The 26,326-nt window shown below is 39.7% G+C and overlaps 1 long non-coding RNA gene across 1 annotated transcript in view; it reads left to right on the forward strand.

Moving 5' to 3' along the window:
- Nucleotides 1-1,456: 1,456 nt before the first annotated feature.
- Nucleotides 1,457-26,326, forward strand: part of LOC117829411 — a 92,830-nt gene continuing 67,960 nt past the window's right edge. The window contains exon 1 of the long non-coding RNA XR_004634620.1: nucleotides 1,457-1,833. This is a non-coding gene — a long non-coding RNA (uncharacterized LOC117829411). The remainder of the gene's footprint in view (nucleotides 1,834-26,326) is intronic.

Here is a 26,326-nt window from a genome sequence, read left to right on the forward strand (position 1 = left end):
CAGGAAAAGGTCCCTGTGCACCCAGAGGACATCTTCAACCCAGCAGCAGTGCTTTGAGCTCTGACAGCCACATTTACAAAATAACTAATACTCAGACTGAGCTGTTAATCAGATGAAACATCTGCTGTATGCATGGAATAAATTGGGAATTGGTTTTCTATAAATGTAAGTCTTTCTGTCAGCTTTTATTCCCCCTCTACACAAGATTTCAAGTTTAATCCATTGCTTACATGAAAAACAGGAACCATCTTTCCGTTACACCTGCTCTTGAATTTATGTTCAGAATGTGATCTCGCAAATAACAACTGAGTTTCTCAAACATATTCATAACAGACATTAATTTTGCACCGCAAGCAGCAAACACTTGGAAATAAGTTACACAGGTGCTATTTATTAGCTGCCCAGTAAATGGTCACCAAGGTTGTGACTTGATGAAATAAATAGAGCTGTTACAGATTATAGTCCCTAATTCATAGTTTCAATAGTAAAAAAAAGGAATGAAGCTCACTCCATCAAGGTGGAAGGATTAGATTCAACTGCAAGCTTTGGAACGGACTCTGCTGACTCCTGTAAAAGCAGGTTACACGTTACACAAATAATAAGCAGTCTACATAATTAGCTGTTAAGCAGAAACAAAGAAATACACCCCATCTTCTTTGGTGGCATTTATTTTTTGGCAAACATATTATTTTCAACATGATGGTAATAATCTGGTTGATTCTTTTAAAAAGAGAGGGGAGTTGTAAAAACAAAACACTTAATAATACAAAAAAACTGTGCTGTTAATACATTTTAAACTTTCAGATTTTCCCATCTGCGTGATTGTATTATTTTTATATTGATGAAAGCAATTTGTCAGTGTGGGTTTCACAGTGGAACTTAAATTTATGGAGCGTTTGCCATGATAAGAAATGGTGTTACACCAGCTCAGTAAGCCAGCATCTGTGCAGACTCACAGTTGAAGGATCCACAATCTAATGTGGTGGACCCTCCTTGGGAATGTAGTAACGGTGCATGTAGGTGAAGCGGTTAGGGAGAGATAGCAGGAGGCACATTTGGATAGGCTTGAGTTGTTCATGAAGGTTCTCAGTCATCAGAGTCATGGTGCTCTGAATCTTGATCCAAAAGGGGACTGGACTTGGTTAAAGTTCTCTAAAGGTTTAGATTGCCATGGGTGATCTTGAAGATCTTGAAGCCTGTCCAAAGGTTTCTTCAGTTCCAAACAGAGCTAGCAATATCATTTGTAAGCCTTTGAGAATCTTAGGGGTCTTACAACTTGTGTAAGTGTTCATCAGCAATATTTGATTGAGTATCTAGAAAGTCCTAGATCTAAAACCACTTTATTGTGGCTATCCTCCAGAGGTGCGGCTGAATGCCCCTTTAATCTGCAGCAGAGTAGTTCTAGTTTTTAGAGGGAGTGGGTGTGGCCCAGCAGAGGAGAGGGAAAATCAGGTGATCAAGTGATTACTGACACCTGTGGCCTGTGTGTGTGAGAGGGAGAGGATGAAGACTATTTTTGCAGAAAGAGGGAAGTGGAAACAGTCAGGGGGATTGTGGATCAGGAAATCTAAAAGGAAATAAGGACGTTTGGACAACATAACTGGAGTGGGCTGAGATTTAAGCTGCCTTTCTTTGCTTTAGTAAACACCTGACGTTATTTGGACTTCTCTGAGAAGGACACTTTTGGACTTCTGGTACTACAATGCCACTTTATCCCTTCCAACAGCAGCAGCTAATGACAGGATAATCTTCATAAACTCGGACTCCATACTCGCACCTAAAGGACAGGCTGGTGGTTCTCCTGGATGATTCCCCTACTGGCTCTCTAAAACTGTAAGTCCTGTTCACTTTCTCCCTCTTTTCTCTCTCTTTTCAAACCCCTACACACATAAGCCAACATCATTTACAGTTTTTTTTTTTCATAACAATGGGTTTCATCTTGTTTCAAGACTGTTGGTTGAAAAATGACTAGCTAACCAGAAGCACATTGTAGCATAATGACTAGCTAGCTAACCAGAAGCACAAGTATTATTCTCTTTTCTCATTGAACCATGTTTACAATTTGCATTGTTGATTTAAAATTGTTTGGCATTTAATCTTGTAAATATGTATATTTTTTAATAATGGCAACCTTAAAGCTTAAAGCATTATAGATTGGGCACCCATTATGGCATGCCATGGCCTTTGTTTGGGGTAAAATATAACATTTGATTGTTTTAATTTCTCTTGCATTTTCTGAACTATCGACATTTACCTGTAAATAATACCTATTGTCAGCATAGTTGTTTCGCTGGTTGCACAGGATAGCATAGCAATGTCGTCAGACTGACCCCTTCATTTTCCCTATTATGCCATAATTCATGAACAGTTCCTTTCACAATGGGGAGATGAAAGCCTGATGATAACTAACTTATGCCAGTTATGTTTTCTAAAGAGTAAAGGCTACCAGGATGCACTAAGGAGGAGATATAAGTAGTACTTGTAGGAATCTGTTTGAATGGTCGTTATTGCTACTATATAGAGGGATGTAAGTGACATTGCCACATAAGGAGCTTTGTAACCTCTTCAAATGTGAAACTCACGAACACTAAAAAGCCTATTTTTTCGGTGCAGTTTCCTTTCATCAGCAACAACTGAGATTAACCTGCTTTTATCGCCAACTCTTTATTTCTCTCATCAATTTAGTTCAAAAAGACATCCTTGAAGTTTTTCAAAAACCCCTCAGTTAGTCATGCTCCTAAAGCAAAAACCATCAAACCCACCTACACACTTACAGAGAAGTGCAAGAGGGGTAATAGGATAAATACTGCACTTCTTATTTCTTATCTCTTTCAGGCTGTAGACCGATTGCTGAAACCTGAAATATTTTCTTTTTTTCTTTCCCTTTGTTGTCATCTATCAATGCCAAAAACTCTTTACCTTGCTTTGATCCATACTGCTACCCTCAGATGACTGTCAGGCGAAGTGTCTATCCAATTGTGTTGGATAGACAGTGTGTTCCCTTACATTCCTGCAAAGAAGTAGAATGAGCTAAAAATAACAAATACAAAAAAATATCAAGTAATTATGAGTGGTTCGTTGGGGCATGCTGGATGCATTTACTTACACTTCCTCCCACCCAAAAAAGAACATTATTGATGCATTTTTTGGCAATTTGATATCAAAAGTCTTAAATCACTTTATTAATAGCTTTTGTAGATCAGGAATTTTTAACTTTATATTTGGTAAATGCTGAAAACACAACTGTGTCCAATGTTTACTGGCTTATTCATCTATTGAGAGAACAATGTGGTTTTCCTCTGGTATCATGCCCTGTATATGCTCAATATATCAAACTATCAAGATATCTTTGTTTTGCAAACTTGAACGAACACGATCTCATCCAAATATAATTTCAAACTTTTTTTGGTACCAAATGGGACGAGCATTATTCATAACCTGGATACCAGAGAACACACCATCAGACTGAGGCAGGATTGTTGAAGCTTCAAGATTTCGTTGAATTACAGTCGCTCAGTGATGCTCATGGCAGATTATACCCAGGAATCTTAAGTTGTTTGTTTTTAGTTCAGAAGATGAAGAAAATAAAATGAGGAGTGAATACAATTTTCAGCATCAGTATGCACAGACAAGTTTAAGATGTGTATTTCTGTGGTAACCTGTGGAATTCATTACAGAGCAATTTCAAGGGTTGTACTGAAGTTTAAGAAAATATACAAGACTGAAGAAAACTCATTCGGTGACAATTTCATAAAGTCTAATTATCCTATGTGGAAGTTTCATCAGATAAATATTTGTATTTTCTTTATATTATTGTAACATTGGTTTTAATGTAAGTGTAATTGGACAGACCATCTATTGCTATTGTTCACTGCGAGGGGGTGAGCAAAATAAGACTGTTCTTCTCCCTACATATTTCCAGACATGGAACTTGTTTAAATTAGGATGTATTTTCTTCATTTTTTATATAAAACTTTGTACATTGCCAAATGCCAAAGCAGTGTGGGAATGATGTGCGAATGTGGTGTGTAAGCCATAAATATTAGTATCCATAACCGAAACTTACCGTAGCAGTTTTTGATGCTGTAGGTATATCAAATGCACGGGAAGGAGGCTGTGATTGGATGAAAGGTGTCACTTGATGGATGTGATCAGTGCATGATAGGCTACTGTCAAATCTGATCTAGCGTCATCTTATGATCACATTAACAAGGGCCACCATGCTAGCGACAAACCAATTTATTTGAAGTATGAGATGTTCCAGCTAATAAGTGACAATTGGCAACCTCGCATCTAAAGTCTTTTTACGTTTAGTGTATTTATAGTCTTAATCTGAGACAAAAGGTTGCCTTTTGGATCTTACAACATTTCCAAGGTAGAGTCTGTTGTATATTACACAGAAGCTGGTAGAATAATGACTAGCTAGCTAACCAAGAGCACATGATAGAATAATGACCGAGTAGCTAACCAGAAGCGCACAAAAGCATAATCACTATCTAGCTAACTTGAAGCACATGGTAGCATGATGACTAGCTAGTTTACTAGACAGCTGAAGACCCAGATTACAAGATGGCCACCAATTCTGGCTGGTACTGGTCATTTACCATGCAAAGCAAATTATACTCATGTTCCCGAAATGCACTTAAGCCTTTTGAATTAGCTGCATTTTTACGTTCATGTTGTTATCCCGCAATGTTTAGCAAAAGAGTGTGCACAAGTACCTGCTTTTGAAAACTGGCTTCATTCAGTTAGACTAGGACACCCCCCCCCCCCCCCCCCCCCCTGACTAATGGTTTGTGACTTTCTGAAGAATGTCAGTGACATAGATTACTGTGTATCCATCATAGTAAATCTTTTGTAGTAACCCTGGAATAAGAAATGTAACAGTATAGAAGAGCCAGAAGTCAAAGATCTTGAGGTGGATGTGGCCTCCAGTTTAAGAAGACATGACACATTTTCTCCTGACCAGGACTAAAGACTTTTTTTTACGAATCATCCACTCTGATTCTAAGCATGCACAGTTTGGACAAATAAATACTATTTTAAGCAGTGGCCCCCTGACAGCTCTCTGGGACCTTGGTAGCAGAGGAGTGGGTGTTGAAAAATGTGTTCTGTGCTCTCTAATGGAAAACAACAATCCCCAATGTCAAGGGACTGCAGGACATGAAAGAATACTGAGCTGTGAAATGTTTTGAAAAAATTTGAGATGTGGTAAAGCTTTTCTGTTCAACATCATAAAAAATGAGACAAATTTTAAATTGTTCTAAATGGTTGACAGCTGCCTGAAAAGCTCATGGTGTTCTCCCAGTCAGCTCTACTGTATCACCCAGTGTGCCTTTTGTTTTCTGTTTTTTCAAGGTGTATCTACTTGTGTAAGCTGTTGGTGGCTGTGGCTTTGTGGAATGGGTAGTCTCAGGAGGTTGGCAGTTCAATCCCAGCTCCTGTAGTCACATGCGGATGTCTTTGGGCAAGACACTCAAATCGAAATAGCTCCCAGTGCCACAGTCAGCACAGTGTGTGTGTATGAGTTAAGGCTGTCGCAATGATGGGTATTGATGATCAGCGTTGTTTTGAAATAATCAAATGTTGATGTCATGCTAAAAATGTGCAGTTGTTAATACCATGCAACTAATTGGTTCATAGTAGGGGGCAGTAGTGGTTGTTCGCAGGTTGTTGCCTGCAATAAAACAGAGGATAAATGAGGAAGAAGCAGTTAGAGAAATAGCCTTTATTGCAGTGTGTGGCTTTTACTGCAGTGCAAATCACATTGGAGGAGATTACAAGTGAAAGTGAGGTACCCCAAAAAAGTTTTCTCACCAGTGTGGAACTTTTGGGATTGCTTAAAAGGAAATAACAACAGTAACTACAAGCTAAAAGCTAAAGGCATGATCGGAGGACATTGAGCCAAAGTTATCAGAGTGGTTAGCTGCCTGTCGTCTCTCACACAAACTCTCTGTTCCTACTAGGGCTGTCCTTTATTATCCAGGACATCCTGTACATTGGGCTAAATTGGTTTGTTTCATACGAGACCTCAATTGTCCTGTATATTGACTATTAACTCTTGTAAATACAGCAGACTGCACTCTACAGATCCTAGATCAGATAAAACGGCAGTGGTAGATCATGTGCCAATCACACCGCCTGTCATCCAATCACAGACCCCCTCACACGCATCAGTTGTATACAGCTCAAATGCGCCAAATCCTGCAGAAACTCTGGCTGGACAAAAGGACAAAAGACTGCTTGAGTTGGTCAAAAGCAGCAAAAAGTATCTATGGAAAAAGTACATTTGTTGAGTCATAATCCTTTTTTGCATTTAATTTTTCTTTTGTCTGTTTTTTTATGTAAAGAGCCAAATTGTGGTTTCTTTGAGGTTTATTCATATAAGGTTACATAATGATACAGTAAGGATTAAAGGGAATATACACACTTTCTGAATTTCCAGTTGAATCAGAATATGAATATACGCTGAATTCAGACATGCTCACACCCTCATGGCACTGTGCACCTGTAGTGAGAAAGTTGGCAACCCTGGTTCCTACCCGGTGAGTGATTTTGATTTATATCGCCTATTGCTGTCAGATGTTGGGGCCTTCTGGATTTGTAACCAGTCTATCTGGTTGCACATTCACAATTCATTATCAGTTTACTTGTTCTTATTTTGTTCAGTTATGGTTACAGACTCGCTTCACCTCCCTATGGTTGTGTTCAGAGTTTTTTCCAAAGCAGAGATGAACAGTGAAGTTGAAGATTCATCTGACCATTGTAGTTTCTATATTCCCAAGTTTTTATTGCATATCGTGATTATATCATTATCAGGATTTTTTTAGCCCACAATCATCCTGAGGGGATATTTGGATATTGTGGAAGAGGCAGTATGGATGGGACTCATTACTACAGGTGGACCCCTAGCATGCTCTGCATTTGACAAGTTGTGTAAAAGTGCTTTGAGCCCTGTATAAGTACAAGTCCATGTACCATACATGGTCGTCAGAGGGTCTGTTTCATTGGTTCAATTATAAAAGTCAGAAAGTGTAAACAAAACAGAAGAGCACATATAGAGACATATTGTGTCTGATTGATTTAACGTGGCAAACTAGTGCGTTAGCAACTTGCTAGTTACAACAGTTTCCAAACATTAATTAATCACAAGTTTACCCAAACCCAAAGTTTTATTTCATTGTCTTGCAAGTCTTATATTTAGGAAAGCAGAATAGTTTAGAGCTTATAAAATGTACTATGATCCCTTTTTTAATTTAGGATGCTAGATTTAAAAAATGCTAAGCTTTGATCCCTTTTTTAAATTTAGGATGCTCGCTTTACCAAGCTATTGTAACAGGCATGAAGTCTTCAAAAGAGCACAGTGGGATTTTAACACTATTGCCTGTGTGACATATTCATTGAAGCAATATGGGACAAAGTGCAACATAAAAAATATAACAAGCGAAGAAGAGTGTGAATGTATGTGTGAATAAAAGAGCGCATGAATGCAACAAATGTAGAGAGAGCATGATGCTGTGTGTGATGGGGGAGAGCTGTCATAAAGGTGTTACAGCTGCCATAAACACCTCTGCATTTCTGTAATATCAGACAGCAGCACGGACTCTGAGACCTTGTAGCCTCAATACAACAATAGATCAGCAATGCTTTTACCTGACAATGTGAAGTATAATAATCATGTAATGCACTTTGATTGCTGAAACACTAACAGTCTCACATCATAACTGCAATGCTGTTATATAATTAGTTCATATCCCACACAACACAGCATGTGACCGTCACACTTTCACCACGATCACAATTTTCAGTCATTCTGTTGTCTTTAAATGGTATGTGCTGTAGGCTCAGATACAAACAGGCTACAGTATCATAGCTTGGCATCAGTGTACCATCTTTTATAAAGGATGGATATCACAACCTCAATACATTGGTCATTACTCAATATGTCATTCCAAAAGTCTGAACTAAGTCTGGAGGAAAACAATGGTTTTGGGTTTCTTTACCTTGCCTGGAATAATCTACAGTCCATTCAGGATCCTATTTTGTAAAACCACCTGCTCACTATACATTATTCCTTACATTGCACCCCCTCTGGCAGCATGTGCATTGTATGACAACCCCACTGTGGTTTAACTCTGTGCTCCCCAGTCTGTCAACACCCACTGGCTGTTTTCACAGAGCAGCACTCCATGACAGCTGGAGTCACGAGACTGAAGAATTCCAACAGTAACGCATGAGATACCACAATGTAGGCGGTAGCAAAAAAACCCACACACACACCCATATGATTATTGTTCCCAGCTGAAGGAGTTGAAGAACTATTTTTTAACCTAAATTATGAGCTTCACCTTATCTGTGTTGCATTCAATTGCCAATGAAAACATCTGACCCACCGACTCCAGGCCTGGCTCCGCTCATTATAATGATATATAGATGTAGTTAAGTGAAATTTTATTTGGTGTCAACACAGAGTATTTAATTCTGAAATTATCTGTTAAAGTTATTTTGGCATCTTACTTCCTGTCTCACTCAATCTGCTCTGGGTTAAATTGCATACAGAGCAAAATATTGAAGTTGTAACTGCTGCAGAGTGCTCAGGTTAGCCAGAGCTGCAACAGACAGAAACAGAGCAGAACCAGTGGAAGCAAACATATTGGCTAGAGTTGAGACCTCCTCGTGGCAGCAAAGGACCAAGCATGGATATGGTGGAAACGTGCCTCCATGTCCTCCAAACCAAAATACTGCCTTCATGGGTGCTGAAAAGTTTTGGCTTCACTCGGGTCAGCTGTTGTCTCGTTCGTTGTTTCATACAGTTGATGATAGTACCTCATTATTTAATGTGTATATGATATTTGTGGATCATTTGTTTCCTGAGTGAGTGATACGTTTGTGTAAAAAAGATACTGCTTCAAATCACACCCATCTACAGTATTGTTAGACTCTTCAGCTAAATGGTACCCCAGCGACCGATCAACTACTTTGAATGGCACTGTAATGCATTACTAATTACGAATCACTCTTTCTGCCATTGAAGAAGTTGTGCAATAATAACTTTGTTACCCGGCTCTCTTACTGATGTTCAGGTTGTGTGAGATGCATGATTCTGATTGGTCAAAACCTCTTGACCAACAGTTATTAACTTTCACTAACATGAGCAACGTCAGAGGCTAACTGATCACACGTCATGTCAAATCAATCCACACAAAAGATAAGAATGCCATCACTGGGACTATGTTTATTTATTAAATGTACACAGAAATAATTTTAAATCAATAAAATAATCGTTTGACCAAATTTTTTGCTGACATGTTTGTATTTTAAGTTAGTAGCCCAGTAATAAGAGGGATAATATATGGTTCGCAGGTAGTAATGGAAAATAGAAGCCTGACAGGGTGAGACGATACCCCTTATCTTCCCTTTCCCATTGGATCGATACATTTAATAATGATTAAACTACTACTTTAAGCTTATTTTACACCTACCAATGTTTCAGTTCAAGTGGCATCACTGACTATAGATCAGTTCAAAGTTAAGAGCTGATGGAAATGTAATGAATTGTCAACAAACATTATATTTAGGGGGAAAAGCACTCCATTGTTGCTGTTGTAATATTTAGAAAATTGGGGACAACTGATGCATTGACTGACTAATCATTGCTTCTATCTTTGTAGTTTCTGCCCGACGGGGTGCCCCGTCTCATTTAAACCACTATTGTGTCTTCCTGTTTGTTAATCCTCATCTCAGAGGAACAGAAACATAAACTCTCAAACATAATGATGGTGACTAATGGTGGGATCGCTGGGTGCAAATGGAATGCACCCTAAATATTCGGAGACTGATGACTGGATTTATCATTTGGGAGCAGCATCTATCGTATTGCCTGAGGGAATCGATGGGCTCAGCATCACAGCAGAGAACTGGGTTTAAATGTTTTGAACCCCTTAGAAGCTCAATCACAAAACTATTTCTGCCATGATTGACGCAACGGTGAATGTAAAGAAACTCACAGGAGGAATTTATTTCATAAGTCTACCTTATTTTTGTTTGTCTAATACTTGATTGCTTGCAAATGTGATACAAATGATGCAGTGTAATATACCAAAACAATACCTCTCATGTCTGTCTGTTAGATTTGAAGATGAGGTCAGCAGCCAGTTAGCCTAGCTTAGCTTGGTTTACTTTAGCTTAAACACATGAAAAGAAAAACGGTTGGCACACGAGATCCAAAAATGCACGGGGGAATGTGTCTGAAAACACGAGTCAAAAGGTGGAGTCATAGAGACTCCAAAACTGGTCTGATCACTCAGTGTATACCTGGCTTTAGAGTAAAAGTACATTGAATGCTGGAACAGTGACATGAAGGTACAAAATTGTTTGATTGGAGGCTGATTTGGACCAATTTTTTGAGTTGCACAACTGCTTTTGAAGTTGGGACGAGTTTCAGCCTGTTGGCATTTTGTGAACAAGGGGCTAAAGAGCCGAACACTGCCTGATCAAATGCTCAAGACTGGTCTTGTTAACTTCTATCTTTGGCTCTTGTGACCATCTCACCACACATTTTCAAAATTGTCAGTGTGCTTTGTCTTTACAAAGCACTTCGGGATGTCTTGGCCTGTGAAAAGCCCTTTCAATAATTGTTGCTTTGCATTTCTTGAACACTCACGTTAAACTCAGAATCAGTTGATTGTCACTTCCAGCTCAAGCACTGAGGTCAACCAACCAGCTGCTCCTGGATGTGCCCGAAACTTGGCCATAAACCCTGGGCAATCGAGCCTTTACAGCAGCTGCCCCCTATCTGTGTAACAGTGTACTGCTTCAGATACGATCTGCCTCCACTATTGAATGTTTTAAATCCTTATTGAAGACCCATGTCTTCTCTTTGACCTTCTTCTCCAAGATGAGAACAGTAACACCCCTGACAGATTTAACTGTATTACTTTTTATATTTTGATGTGTTGTTTATTGTTGTCATCTTGTACTTTTTACCTTGTAAAGCACTTTGGCCAACAGTAGTTGTTTTAAATGTGCTTTATAAAGAAAGTTGACTTGACTTCCAAATACAGGCTTAGCATACATGGAGGCAAAATACTGTGCCCAAAGAACCATCTAATATTACAATACAATAGACAGCTACTTAAAGCTATACAAAGTGCAAGTGTTGAGGTAAAATATGCAGTTCTGTAAAATATATAAAGTGCATTATTATACAAACAGTGCAATTTGAAAATCATTGAACTCATGAGTGGCGATGGGGAGCTTGAGAGTTTTCAGAGCTCTGGTGGCTTTTGGGAAAAATCCGGGCTACAAACATATTCCCCAACTTCAGGGCTTTTAATTCCTGAGTGCGTCTGCCCTAAATGACATGCAGCACCAGATCATGTGTAACACAAAAATATGTAAGGGATAATGTATGGATTAAGTGAAACAGAATCCTGACAAGGTGAGACCAGACTCCGACGTGAAGTGATACCTTGTATTTATTTTTATTCTGCTAAAAAAGAAAGACTTGTAAGGACATTTCAATCAGGAGATACACCATTTGAAGATTAAATGTTATTTATTACAAACTAGTGAATAATGAAACTTGACAGAAATCTTTGGCGTAAGGACTCTATGTGGATAATTTTGTGAGCGTAGGATGTGTGAATTTGGCAGCAGAAGAAATCCCCCTTAAGTCCAGACCCTGGTGGTGGTGGTTGATGAATTCCAGGAATTGAAGACTTGCAGAGATCAGGTGGAGATGGGGAGGTGGAGGGGTGTGCTCCATCAATGCAAGAAGGAACTAGCTGGAGAGAGACACATTTAAAAAGACAGCAGAAAGTTGATAGGCTGAAAATAAGGGCGTGCCACTGAGCTATTGGATGACAGCCGCCGCTGATTAACCAATGACAGCTCCAGAGCAGTGCAGCTGGAGCGAGTGAGCGAGCTATTGAACAAGGGAGAGGAGAATTAAACAACTACTGTGATTGCTTTTATAGTCTTCCTGTCTGAACTTTCGCAAGAGCTACATTAAGAAAATTAATTTGGGAATTTCAATAACTATTGGAGGGTGAGTTTTTTTATTCCCTTCTGTAAATATGGTTCATACTAATGATTTCAAAAATCTGAATGAGACAGTTCTCTACACTACATGTTAGGTATGTCATTTCACTACAGCTTATATACAACCCAAAGCATATGCATACTCGAGTGGATGTGAAAATAACTACAAAGTGTTCAGATGAATGTAGGTGACGCTGAAAAGCTACAATCTCACCACCAGCTTAACATAAATTATGTATCCAAGTCTGTGATATCATCTATATATCAAAGAAAGTTGTCTGACAAGTGGTGGGTATAGTAAACGTAAGAAGCAGAACATGTCAGATCTGAGAAAAGACAACCGCTCAGGAATGACCTCTGCGGTTCTGAAAGGTAATCTGCGACGTGAGCCAGGAATAACTTTAAAAGTTTTTACACAGTGGATGTCAGACACTTGTCGTATTTCTGCTGAGCCATATTTCAGGGTTTTGTATATCCAGGAGCATCGCAACAGCCACAACTGAATCACTTGACTGTTTCACAGAGTAGGAATTTATTGTCTCATCTTCTGTTTACAAGCCCGGTCCCACACGGACCTATAAAACCACACTGCAGCCAGTACAGGTCAAAGTCAGCAATTTTGTAAGTAAAATAGAGGTCGAGAAACTGTCAGGTTTTCTGCCAACCTACAGCTTTCCTGTTAGTCTCTGCTCCCAAGTCATAAAACAAAAGTTTACTCTGCTCAGCTGGTAAGCTCAACCACTGATAAAACATGATGTACAGTTCAGTATATCACAACGTCCACAATGTGCAGATGCATCGCGGGGCTTCTTGCAGATATTAAAGCATGTCTGCCACGAGTAATTTACAAGACACATGCCCTCAATTCATGCTGTCCTGAAGGTTAGGCCAGGCATTCATTTAGGCAAATCAATATCCTTTTACTTAGTATAGTGCTCTTAAATGCCGACTGTTGCCTTGTGGGAAAAATATCAATGAGTCTCTTCCAATAATGTTTCACAGCACTCAATTTTGATCCCTGAAAATATTTATCAGAGGGAAACATTTCACTACACAAGCATGACAAATGGATGTGTCAAAAGAGAATGCATCACCAGGGCAGGCTTTTAATATAATTATTAACTTTGACTTGCCCTCATTTTTCAAGAGGCTAAGAGTGGGAGACACAGTCAGCTTACTTCAACTCTGTCCCCTTACTTCAATGAGCTGTCGGACAAATTGGACACAAGGAATTTTTATTTGAACAAGAATGAATCGCTCGAGGTCAGAGGATAAAGATTTGTAATGGGAGAATGTTTGAGTGGCTGTGAGAGTTTGTGCTACATTTTAGCATCTATAGTTTCTTTGTGTCATGCTTCTGTCATACAAGCTCACTGCATATGTTACTCTCTGCAAGGGGGGTCCAAGGTAAATGCAAAAGTGGAAATGTGCTGCAAATGAAAAAAAATGTGTTGCTGCTGCTGCTGCAAAAAACATTTACAGCAGAAGCACTGCAAATGATACAAAATCAGAGTGCCAGTTGGCCAAGTGGTTAAAGCATGAACCCCATGTACAGAGGCTATAGTCCAAGTCATTACTGTGTCTTCTCTCGCTTTCTATTCCCCACATTACCAGTCTCTCTTCAGCTGTCCTATCAATAAACAACTGGAAAAGACAAGCATTGCAAATCCAGACTTTTTTAATGAAAGTGCTCCAGTCCTGTGGGTGCACTTAGTAATACACCTTTATCATTGACAGGACTTAAAAGAAGACCAGACCAGAGGGTTAATGCATCCTGAGTGTGTCTGATGACCATGTTTTCATGTCTACTGTGCCAAAGCACGGCTTTTTTAACGTAAAGCCCTGCCAGCTTTTTCCAGAAATAGTTTCAGATGGACAGAAAGTTTTGCTAGAGTAACCCTTGCTAAGTGAAGCTTCAGTCAGCTATGGATCTCAGTTAGCCATGTGGCTAGCAGTGCTATTAGCAACCAGGTGTTGGGCTCTGAGTACAAGAGTGATTTGGTCAGTGCGGTGCGTGCTAAAAACTGGCTAAAGTGAACGCACTCAAATTTTGAGAACTGAACCGCTCAGTTTGTAGCTCATGAAGGGGAACGTGAAAGTCATTCACTCTTGAGGCAGAGAACCTCTGCTCACATTCAGGCTGTATCCCAGAAGTATTGAGAGTTACTGACAGTGCTGTGTTTACTGTATCCAAAGTCAGGTTTATGGCATCTGACAGGCATTCAGCATGGCTTTTGCGTCTTAGTAATCCAGATGTATTTAGCTGTACCTGTGAAGCAGCTGTTGAACATTTGAAGAAGTTTTATGTATGAATCTGGACAGACCCCAACGCACTGGTTTGGTTTCAGAGAGGTGTAGCTTTTTTAAAATGAAGAATAGATTCACTTCTAGTTTTGGCTTGTTCAGTGTTTCTTTTCCTTTAGCCCCTCTATTTTAGGGGATTGTTCCTGTGTATAGAGTGTTAAATTTGGATCCTTTGGCCAGCTATTCAGCTGACATGTTGTAGAGTTAGATGTGTGAAGTTTTCATAACTGCAGATTTTCTTGTCTTTTAGACTTAATACCCGTCTATAATTCTATAGTCGAATACAGTAATTCATGTAGTTTAGTAAATATCGTAATTAAGAGCTGGAAACGGAAGTATAGGAGGCTCTACTGAAAAAGAATATAGATGCAGCTAAAACATGAAGGTGAAATAGTTATCTTTTTTAACCATGAACTTAGTTCAAAATTTAAAAAATATATATATATCAATGTGAACTAGTTAATTTTTTTGTGTGAATTTGCACAACAATGGTTGTAGGTGTTTTTCTTGAACAACCACAGGAGATTCAGAGCGCCAGGAGACTGAAGTTACGTTATCAGGCCCATGGTTTTACGTGTTGATTGGGAAAGTGGTGTTTAACAATAGGTTAAAGTTCCCAGAGAAGCTTAAAGTTAATCCAAGTTAGTAGGCAGGAATGTTTAAGTAAGAAATGAATTAATGATTAAGTGTATTTTTTTTGTATTCAAATGGCAGCAAAGAAATTTACAGCAAATCCTTACTGGACTCTGACAGCAGGAACAATGAAGGGACTGTGGGGATGGGAGTCAAGGAATGGGACACATGCCATCAGACAGAGCAAAACCATGGCACAGACGCATGCTGTTGAATCGAGGATTAAAATAATATTCATGCATTGGCTCAATAGAGAGGTAGTTCTTACAGGAATGAAAGAATGACATTAATGGAAATGTTGTAATCTACAAATGAATTCTCTCTTCTGTCCATGCCCGTCGTTGAGATTTTCAGCATTCCCCAGGATTACTAGCTCCCCTCCTGACTTGTTGCACCCAGCTGTTTTATACAGAAGGAAAGAGAGAAGAGACGGCTGGAGTGACAGTAACGATACAAGAGGGAGAATTTCAAGTAAAATAAAAATAAAACTCTGCATGTCTTCTGGCTGCAGAGAAGTCAGGTCTGTTGAAGCTGCTGTCAGGGCAGAAATTGGTACGCCTGCCTCCCATGTGATGGATGTGTTCCTGTATGACTGCCTAATGTCAGTGAAAAGTGACGGCTCCAGATTGAAGCGTTACCTCTTTGATTCTCAGGCTGACACCAAACCTTAATGTTAAATTCATGTTACTCAGATGGAAAAAAAATGTCTTCTTAGTATCTCAATAGCAAGCGCATTAATTAGTAATGACTGGTAACTTGGGAGTGCACTTTGAAAATCAGTCGTACTTTCAGATACATATGTATGGAGTTCAGTCCCTGCAGTTTTAGTCGAGTGCTGCAAGAATATTAAAGATGTGAAAAATCTGGGACAATGGGGCGATGTTTGGACTGCAGGAGAGTCACATCTGTTCCACAGATCTGGTGTTTCAGACGGACTGTCTAGACTGCAAGGAATCAAATGGATTTGTGCACAAATATCAGTAACTCCTCTGCATGGGTCACTTCTGTGTATGCGTGGGGAGGTGTTTACTCTGGAGACACCTGCAAGAGGCAGCATGGATTCCGCTCAGCTACTCCGAAGACACTTTTAAAATGAAGATTGTAAGGACTGAAATACATTTCACCATCACTAACTGTGGCTTTGTTTATATTAGCAAACATCTAATTTCACATGTGTCATGAGTGTTTGTTTTTTCTAGTTTGCCAATGCCAAAAAGTGGATTTGGGCAGGCATCCTGCCTAGGCTTTTATAGTCAGCTCAGTCTTAATACTTTTGGTCCAACTTATGCCAAATTCAACCCCCTAACAATAGGAAGAGAAATCCAATCGGGGATCTTGGCGAGTTCCAGATGTGGCCAGAGGTCTCCCTCTCCATGCCACTGTGTGTGCACTGTGCCAGGCTTACCCGCATCCTGTTTACTGGGTGGCATGGACCTTTTGAGGAACTCGCCCCTCAGGGTCTTTTTCACTGACAAAGCTGCTGTTTTGGTTTGGCATGAGTCAGAGCCAATTAAGTATCATGTTGGAGGCTCAGCACTGCCTACAGCTTTATTATTTTGATGAGGTCATCATTTCTATGACTTATATAAATCAATTATTTTGCTGTCTTACTATTTGTAGTCTCTATTTGCTTCTGTGTGGGTTGGGTTATTTATATATCTTTTTATATATATTTACTTTGCAGTCATTCTTTTCTTTTGCATGTATTTGTTTTTTGTTATCAAAAATATTTTCCAGTTGCACATTGTTGGAGCCGTTTCCATAATTTCATATATTTTAATTTCTTACTTGAATTAATTAATTTATTGTTTTAAGGTAAATTTAGGATTAAGTTTGATGCCTTGGGTGTTTTATTATTTCAGTATTCGCTTTGATGAGTTGATAGTTTTGCACCAGGTGACGCGTTTATAGATGGGCAAGTAAGATAGGAAGGGCAGAAAACAGGGAAGGTGAATGTTATTTTAGTGAGAGCACGAAAAATTTTACCATTTGTTTGTAAGAAGTCTCTTTCGTTTAATAAAACACCAAGACACTGAATTTTTGTCTAGACAGTAACAATCTTTGGATCCTGTGTATGATCCACTCTCCCCGTATCCCATGGCTGGTTTGATTTGGGGTTTTGTTTCAAATATTTAAATAGCTACTACACACGTTTGTTAATTTGTCTAAGATTGAAGTTTGTCATTTTGATAGAGTACAGAGTGACAGACAATCAAAACAAACCCAGGTAGATAGCAGAACTATTCAAATTGGAGCCATCTCTGCTCCAGCGGTAAAACCAAACTTAGTGACCTGTACTAAACCCAACATTCATCTTTATTAATTCCTCTGGGTGGTGTTGCCAAAACCACTGTCTCACCACTTCACAATGTTTTGTCCAGAGTATATGTTTGGCGAGGGCTTTACACACCCTTTTTTTAATCATCACAAAGTGCTTGAACACTTACCAGGCCTGCCCTGATCATTTCATGCACTGCTGATATTTAGGGGTTGAAATCTTGATGCTACATAACATTCTTGGCAGGACACCAATATACGACGGAACAAAAGTCCTGAAGGGAAATAAGCATCACCCTTTTTCATCACACCATGGTCAGATTCCTGCTTTTGTGTTTCAGTAACAGGACAACACATCAAAGTGAATCGCTGTTTTGTTTACTTCTGCTTCCCTTTGAGATCACACATGACCATACAAGATCACGCGTGACCATGCAACACCACTTAAATTGGTGCATTGCTCCCTCTCACAGAGATGCAAAAATCTGGTCCTGCGCCACACCAAAATAATGGCATAAACCAAACATAAACAGGACACCAAGTTTACTATGAGGATTATTCTGGTGTATGTTTGTAGTTTGAGTAACATCATCCAGCGGTGGTTCAGCAGGCTTTGGCTGTAGGCAGGAAAACAGTCTGTGTGGAGAGCAAATGGGGCAGAATGCAATGAAACATAATGTATTCCAGGAACCCATCAGCAGTCATCTAATGATGATTTAGCCTAATTAATCTGTTTCGACAGATATTAGCGAGCAAGTGCAGCTAATACTCCTCTCCTAGATGTTGTTTCTCCACACCAACTCCTGTTTTTCAAGTTGGAACATACAGAAAAAGATGTCTTGGTCTGAAGTCTTTTATCCCTAACCACCGGCTGCAACAGAAGCTCCAAAAAGTTTGCCATTGCCCAGAGGCGGCAATGTTGTCAGATAATAGCTGACGGGTTCAGAGACTATTGTGTAAGTGGTGTTTTCTGACAAAAAATCCCAGCATGCTTTCTTTGCAGTCAAATGTATCACTCAGTGTGGCTTTTTGCCATGGAAAATGTCAACACGCTATTTCTGCAAAGTGCTGTTCATCACTTCATCTGCCACAGACCAGAGAGCAGAACTACATCAGGCTTCTGATTTCCTTTGGTAAGTTGTGTAGAAATATCTATATTAGTGTCATTAGAAGTACCCGTTATTCACATCAGGGGCATATTATGCTGTTTGAAGGGACTCTTTGCACTTTAGCCTCCCACAAAGCAGATCAAACCATTAGCTTGACTTGAACATACAAAGGGGCAAAGAGTATAGCTTCTGGAAAGCAGCCAAACATACAAGCTTGTACTCTATATACAAAGATGTACTTCTGCCTGACTTGTACATATGAGCAAGTGGTATGTGGGTGGAAATTATGAGCGCAAAGGTTTTTCTTTTTCATTTGTTGACTAGTTCAGATGACTGTTGGACCAGAGTTCACCTTCTGCTTCAATTAAAGTTTGCTTTTTAAAACACCACTGACCCTTTTTCCAGCAGAGGTGAGCTAAGTGGAAGAGATTAAAGAGGAGCAAATTGTATGCAATTAATTTCTGACACCTAGTCCCTTTTCAAAGTTGTCCCTGTCCAATGCCCACGTTAAACTGGTTGAATTCCATCCTTTCATCCATCCGTCTAGTTTCCCCATGCTCACCTGGGGTCCAAAAGCGGCAGACTAAGCAGATAAGCCATTCCTCCCATTTTACAATTCCACCAGGGGGATCCTGATGCGTTCCCATGGCCAGGTGGGATATGTAATCAAAGTCAGCTGGACATGCCCAGAAACCACCAAAGGGCAACACCCAGGAGGCATCCCATTAAAATGCCCTAACCACCTCAACTGATGCCATTTTATAAAAGGAAGCCGTGGCTCTACTCCAAGCTCCTGCTGGATGTCTGAGCCCATATCTTAGCTCTCAGACTGAGCCCAGCCACCCTGCGGAGGAACACCGTTCTATGCTTGTACCAGTGATCTCCTTCTTTTCCATTCTTCTAGTTACTACTACCTTGACTTGGCAGAGGGGTTTGCATGTCCCTGATGATCTTCAGGTCACCAGCTCCTGGTAGGGTTTTCCAAAGTTAATATGTAAGGCTCCAGACTTAGTGTGATTCAACTTGCTCTCTAGGAATGAGTGCAAAAAGAAGAGAGTGACGTTGCCAGGGAAAGGGACTTCAGGGCTAACCTTTGGGCCAGATCTGGTGTGGAAGCTTGCCAGGGGGTGTCTAGTGACCACACTTTTAACCAATGGGAGCAAAAGAGCAACTGCCTGTGGGCTTGCCAAGCCACAACTTCCAGCCTTGAGAAAATTATTGAATGTGGAAGTGCCTAAAGTTGCAGTTCCTCGAGTGTCCACTTGAAGTGAGCTCCAAAAGCACCAGAAACCACCTACACACCTACCCTTACAGTAAAAATAAAAAAATGTACAGCCTGGTTCAAAAACATATTATCTGAATAGCCAATTTCTCTAACATCACACACTTTTTGGAAGGTTATTTTTTTTTATAACTTTCTTTTTGAAATATTCTGTATTAATTTTCAAACAATTTGTGGCATAGCTGATTTAACTGCATGTGGGCATGCTGTAGCTGTAAGCAGGGAGGCTAAAGGCCTGCCTCAACTCCACCTCTTTGTCTTTTTAATAATAGGTCAACCAATAGTTAGAGTTGAGTCAGATTTTCAAACGGTGTCCTCCAACAATAGGCTTCAGAATGTTTCTTCAGAAACCAAAGGGTGAGTGAGGCTACATCCATCTATGAACCCCAGCACAGGTTGATTTGAATTGCAATAAAAAAATCTCATCATTCCAGGCCTAACCACCAATTCATGTTAATCCATGTATGATTCATAGAAATAGCAGTCAGACTTTTCCTATTGTTTCCGCATCCATTGCTAAATGTCTTTGATTGCAGTTGGACAGCCATTAGCCAGTAGGTCAGAGGGAAAAGAACAAAACACTTCACACGAGGACATTGCTATTTCAGTTTTGTTTCTTTATAAGCCATTTGTGTGTTTCTTTATTTGAATGTTTTAACAATGGAACTGTTAGAATTCAGTTTCCTTTCGAGCACCAGAAGGTGGCCACAGCTATATAATGAAATTGCTCTACCATAAACCTATTGTATGTTAAGCTCTAGCTTCACATCTACATAACAACCATGCCATCACTCAAACCTGGGCCATCATTGTCACTGTGAGTGGCTGTGTCAGGGACTATGTCTTCATTAAGTGTCTCTATTTAGCAGCTATGTCTATTATTCACTGGCATGCTTCAAAACATTTCCATCGGCGATGCTTTGAAAGGATGTTGGCTGATTGCTAAGTGACAGTAATGCACACAAATACCCCAACACACAGAGCTTTAGATAACACACAAACACACACAGGTTGCTAGGTGAAAGTAATGCATAATATGAAAAGATGCGTATGGTCGGAGAGGAGATCGGTTGTCACCTGTATGACTGTATGGCTGTCAGCCTTTAAATACAGGAGTTGTGTTTATGTGTTGCTGAAGGCAGGAGAGTGGAGGAGGTAAGGAGGGATGACTGCTGTATTTCCACACAGGCCATCAGGAACTGGCATGGGAGATTAAGGGGTTGCAACAGTAGACTGCAGTATGTCAATGTGTTCAAAAATCAATGAAACAGACAGACAGAGAAGGCGATCATAACTTAACCACTGTCTCAGTCCGTGGATGGAATACACTCTGCTAAACAGTATGAATATGAGAGATTGATGTTTGTCCTTTACATGCAGCCATCATCAGTATTCTCTGGAACATTTCGGCCAACCCAGGGTGTGACATCCTTGTGTTGCACAGAAGCATGGATGAGGTTTGTGTCCTGCATAGCTCTTGTGCTTATATTTGCTTGAATGGGAATAAGCCAAGACTAGCTGTCAGTTGACAGAGAATCATACTAGATCTTGACCAATCATAAGAGGACATTGTTCAGGGTTGGAAAGGCGCAAAACTCAAACTTCACTGGAAAAATGAAACACCTTCCTGGTGTGTTCAGATCTAAATGCAGACGATTAGAAAGAAATGAGTTGACTGCATAGTGGTGCAGTGGGTAGCGCTGTTGCCCTGCGGCAAGAAGGTTCCTGGTCAGGCAGGTGCCTTTCTGTGTGGACTTTGCATGTTCTCCCCGCTCATGCTTGGGTTCTTTCTGGGTACTCTGGCTTCCTCCAACAGTCCAAAAACATGCTCGCCAGGTCACTTAATTGCCAGTAGCTTTGAGGGTGCACCCTACCTTCCAGCCCCCCATAACCCCGAACAGGATAATCAGTCAAGATAATGGATGAATCAATGAATACATGGACAACCAGCACATCTGTTGACAGCACAATCCATTTTGCATTCACTCGTGAACAAGACTCCGAAATACTTGAACTCAGGTTGAGGTTGACAGTCATGTCATGCCAGCATGTCCTTATGGTGAAGATAGAGCTGAGCCGGAAGGCAAAGCTTTCAATTTACCAGTCAATCCATGTTCCAACTCTATGGTTAAGATCTTTGGGTAGCGACCAATTGACTGTATATAGAAAGAATAACCTCTCCTAATGAACTCCCTTTTGTGAACTTTGAAGCTAATGGTGTCCATTTTAATGTACAGTCTATGGTAGTGACCAAAAGACTTAGATCATGGATACAAGCAGTCAAAACAAGTTTCCTCCAAAGGGACAGGGATCAGAGCTAAAACACCCAGAGGTAGCTCAAAGTAGAGCCGCTACCCCTTTGCATTGAAAGGAGCCAATTGCAGTGCTTCAGGCATCTGTGAAGGATGCTTTCTGGGTTCACCCCTTTAGAGGTTTTCTGAGCATTTCCAGCGGGAAAGAGACCCTGGGGTAGACCCAGGCCTTGTTGTAGGGATTATATGTCCCATGGCTTGGGAACGTCTTGGAATGCACCAAGAAAAGCTGGAAAACGCTAGGGAGAGGAACATTTGGAGCAACGTGCTTGGTCTGCGGTCGAAATAACAAGGCTCTGGATACAAATTGATGGATGAATGGATGATTGTAACCCAAAAAAAGTATTATATAAAATGGAGTCGAAGTACTTTGCCTTTTCTTTATTTCTGTAGGAAGTGTTATCTGATGAATGGAAGACGGTGTAACTGGCTAAAGCTAGCTATAGAAGAGGAAATTATTTGATATGAAGATCTTTTGAAGGGATAAAATAGTCTTTCAGCCTCCTCTTTTCTGGCTTATGAGAAAATGAAAGGCTTATTAAAACAAACAGTGGGTACAGCCAGTGAAGTTTTGGGAACATCCAGCCTTTGGAAAACAAAGTTTTGGAGTTGGCATGCAACACAGAGTGAAATGTGCACCTACCAGCCTGCCTGCAGAGGAAGAGAAGCTGGTGTAAAAGAAGGAGATTGACACATGTCATAACATAGCTCTGTGTATTGAAGAAAGACAAGCATCTCAGAGTGATTTATTTGATTCGCAGGTGTGGAGGAAAACACCCAGCCAAAGCACAAGTTGCAAAAAAAAATGTCTCAGAACTGAGGGATGACATTGCAAAACATGTCCCAAAAGATGTCCAAATACTCTGAATACAGGAAGCAAATAAATATTGGCTTCAAGGAGGATCTGACTCTGGAGGATCTTCTTAAACACAACAAACTGTGGACAGTTATCCAGTTAAGTCTTAGAAGATAACAAGGGCATTGTTCTGATGCCAGCAACAACAGTCAGTACAGAAATAAGCTGTTATTCCTGCGCTCTATTAATTTCTTAAGTCACTATTAAAAAACAGGCACTGGTTCTTAATATACAGTACCCTGATGCAAACCTTATTGAAAGCAATGTAAATTCACGTTATGGTGACAAACTAACATAAATTGGGTTGGCTGAGTGGAAGAGTGGGTCATCGACCAATGGTAAGGCCAACAGTTTGAATCCCTGCAGTCCACATGTTGCAGTATCCTTGGGCAAGAGCCTGAACCCCTCCTTGCCCCGAGGCATTGCCTCCGGAGTGTGAGTGTGTGAATGTACTAAATGATGATGGGTCTTGCATTTTACCTCCATTAGTGTGCAAGCACTTTGAGTAGTTGGAAGACTAGTAAGTGCGGCATGTAAGTGCAGTCCATTTTCCATTTACAGTTTTAGTGTGAGGATCATCCACTCTTGAGATAACACTTGATGGACTTCTTACATAAACCATTTCAGCCATTTTTTTTGTTACTGTGTTCTCGTCCCACTTACACAAAGCTGAAACCAAAAAAGGAAAATAACTCAGCTGTCTTTTGTTAAGGGTGCAACTTAATGGAATATTGAAAAAGTTTTGCCACATTTAAATGAATTAATGTGAAATAAAATATTTTAATTTTTTAGTTGAAAAAACTTTGAGTTGAAAACAGATTACTTAAGTAAATAAAAACATTGTTTGAATGTCAAATAAACTTTGCTTCATCTCTCCTATGATGCCTTAAAAAAGTATCGGAGATCCAAAGAGCACAATTACAAACACTGCAACTGAAACTAGATCTGTTTTATATAATCAAAGCTGAAGGAGCTTCTCTTTGCTCCAGGGCTAAGGGGGTCGAAGTGGGGGAATATTATAAGTTGGAGAAATAAAGAAAAACAAACAGAAGAAGACTGTTTCTAAATGGCAGATATTGATAGCTCAAAAGAAAAAAATGTTTTAAAAGTATCTGAATCAAACATGCAGGTTGAACTGAAACTTTTAATCATTTTGATGTTGGAGCACTTTAGTTACGTTAAAATAGACAAATGTTATTGTAAAATTTCTATAGTTTAAATCCAAGATCTGTATTGAATGATTGTGAAAAAAATAAGTATAAATTTAACAGAAAAATTAATAAAGACTTGGAAAAAAATGAAATTTATTGAACAATGGCAAATTTTTTCGCGGGGACAATGTGCTGATTGTCTTATGTTTCTCCCATTCCCTGTATTGTACCTCAACACAGTCTGGCACTGTCTGCATTTTGTGTTGTTTGTCTGTTACCTTTTCCCCGTTCTCATTTCTTGACACAGGGAAACTGAAATGTTTCCTCATATCAGATTTACGAGATATACGGCAGCAAGCATAGTGCAAAGGTGCGCACAGATGGGACAATGGTCTCTGTGGTTCCCACTTCCCTTTGCTCTACACCACTGCTGCTCAAACAAAACTAGACTTTTTGTCCAGAACACCTATTGTTCCTTAACGTCACAGATCCTGGATGTATCAGGACATTCTGTTCTTAAAATTAACGATACTGTTACCTCCCTGGTAGGTAATGCTTTTTTTCTCAGTTTTGCAGAACTGTTGTGTGTGAAAACAAGACAATAACTTTAATAAACTTAAATCGCCTTTAACATAACATGACTGGGTGCATTTGAACTTGTCTTGTGGCATGTATAAGCCTTACCCTGGTTTTTGACAGCCACCGATATTTGAATAAGTGCTGAAACATTCAGTCATTGTGTAACTGTTATTACAATTATTAGAAGTTCCTAGAATCTCAAGGATAGTACTGGGTTGCTCTTACCAGGAACAAGACGTGTGTTAGGTTTAGATAAAGCTGGGGACTTTCCAACCTGTAAACAGGTGTTGTTGTGTTTTTGCTAGTAACAATACATCTCACAGGAAACCTTGGTGTTAGTGAGGAACTGGGAAGGGAGTCCCGGGATGCTCTTTAAGGACATTAATCAATGGATATTGCCAATGGACGAGGAAGTTAGCAAAAATGGACCTGGTGTTCATGGAGGCCATCATGTAGCCAAGATGGTCATGTTATTGTGAAGTGTTCAAGAGCAGAGTGTTTTGTATCATTAAACAAGCCTCAGACCATCAGGCCAGACTCTGTTTTATTGTTCAAGAATTTGCTACAACACAAATAACCTGCACAGGTGCAGACCCAGCCAGGTGACGTATCAGCAAAAAAATAAAGCAGCAATGAGGGCATCTTACATTTGGAGTAACAAAAAAAAAGAGTTTTGTCGTGTGGTAATGAAAAAATGAAAATATAGTTGGTAGTTTAGTTCTAGTTTTAGTTCAATATTTGCTGTCAATTTTTTCTTCCATAGCTGGAAATGAGGAGGGTAGGCTGTAGCCACAACAAGGTGATATAATTGAATAGTGCTAAGGCTGCAATAATAAGCCGCAGTGGTCACATTTTTCTCAGATTTCAAAATTGTCAGGTTTGTTTTGTGAAAAACATCACAGGCGTCTGATCAAACAAGATGCAGTAATCAGAAACCAGGATGCTTATGTCCCTGTAAACACACTCAGGGTAATTTGAATATGCTGCTGTCTGTGTTAGCTAACAGGCCCCAAGAAAAATCTCTATTTTCTCCCAGTAAAATAAAAATAATAAATATAAATACCAAAAGGACTTCTTGATGCCTCTGACTTGTTGTAAAATCCCACACAGTACACAATGAGATGGATGAGAGTGTTGCTAATCTGCTTTTTGGGGGAAGAATAATGGATTTCGATCAATTTTATTTGGGCGTCTCTGCAGAAGACTTTGAAACACTTAGGGGGTCATTTGGAGAAACACTATGATGAAGAATTGTTCAGAGGCCCCTCTTAGGGAGCACCAGGTCAGTACATCTAAGTGCTGGCTTAATGGGAGGATCATTAGGAGGGAGGGCAGGAATGACAATGCTGGGCTCAAATGTTGAATATTACAATAAAACTGAACAGCAAAACAACCTAATATGTGAGATGCATCTCCATCTTGTACATGTGAAATAATCAATAATCCAGTAAAACCTAATCATCCATGTCTTGCCTCCTCGACATTTCATCTCATTAGTTTTATCCATGCCGATACAACCTATAGTGGATTGCATCTATGGAAAATATTCATCTCATTCTTCCCTATTAAAGGAAACCCATACTTCACATTTCCATGCCACTTACTTCAGTATCAATATTAATAAATATGTCTTGCCAATCACATTATTGGTTTCTCGCTGTTTTATTGCTCGACATCACTTCAGAAATAATGACTTTGTCAATGATATGTTTCTGAAGCCCTGATTGGCTGTTTGAATGAACAGATTAGATACATACATACAAGAGTCCACTTTGTCTCAC

This window comes from Notolabrus celidotus, chromosome 17 (assembly GCF_009762535.1).
Source record: "Notolabrus celidotus isolate fNotCel1 chromosome 17, fNotCel1.pri, whole genome shotgun sequence".
Lineage (NCBI taxonomy): Eukaryota > Metazoa > Chordata > Actinopteri > Labriformes > Labridae > Notolabrus > Notolabrus celidotus.